Here is a 652-nt window from a genome sequence, read left to right as displayed (position 1 = left end):
GATAGGCTTTTTAGGGAGGCTGGAGATTTTCCCATATCTGGCAGCTAAAACAAGGCAATCCAGAAAGAAATATAAGATGAACTTGTCTTCGACGAAAGTAAAACTACTGTAAGTGCCACAGGATTCCATTCCTGGAGAGGTGATCAACCTTTTTCCGGGTCAGGAGTTGGAACCCAGCCTGGGTAACATAGTGAGACTCTGGCTCTGAACCAAAAAAAAAAAAAAAAAAACAACCAGTTTTTTTCTCCTTTCTGTCTCACTTGGTGTGGGAGGTGGGGATGGGGAGCTCAGTGCGAGAGGCTGTGATGTGTCCTGGAAAGAGTAGAGCCCCTGAATCAGATGCGGTTTAAATCTCCTCACTCCCTCCCTATCACCCATCCATTCATCCATTTATTTTTTTGAGTCGGAGTCTCACTGTCGCTCAGGTTGGAGTGTAGTGGCACGCTCACAACCACCGCAGCATCGACCTGCTGGGCTCAGGCAATCCTTCTGCCTCAGACTTACAAGTAGCTGGAACCACAGGCACGTGCCACCACGACTGGCTAATTTTTAAAATTTATTGTAGAGATGAGGTCTCACCAAGTTGCCCAGTCTGGTCTCGAACCCCTGGACTCAGGCAATCCTCTCACCTCGGCCTCCCAAAGTGCTGGGA

Source organism: Carlito syrichta, unplaced genomic scaffold (genome assembly GCF_000164805.1).
Source record: "Carlito syrichta isolate Samal-C Ts95f unplaced genomic scaffold, Tarsius_syrichta-2.0.1 Scaffold302053, whole genome shotgun sequence".
Lineage (NCBI taxonomy): Eukaryota > Metazoa > Chordata > Mammalia > Primates > Tarsiidae > Carlito > Carlito syrichta.
Note: the sequence above shows the minus strand (reverse complement) of the source record.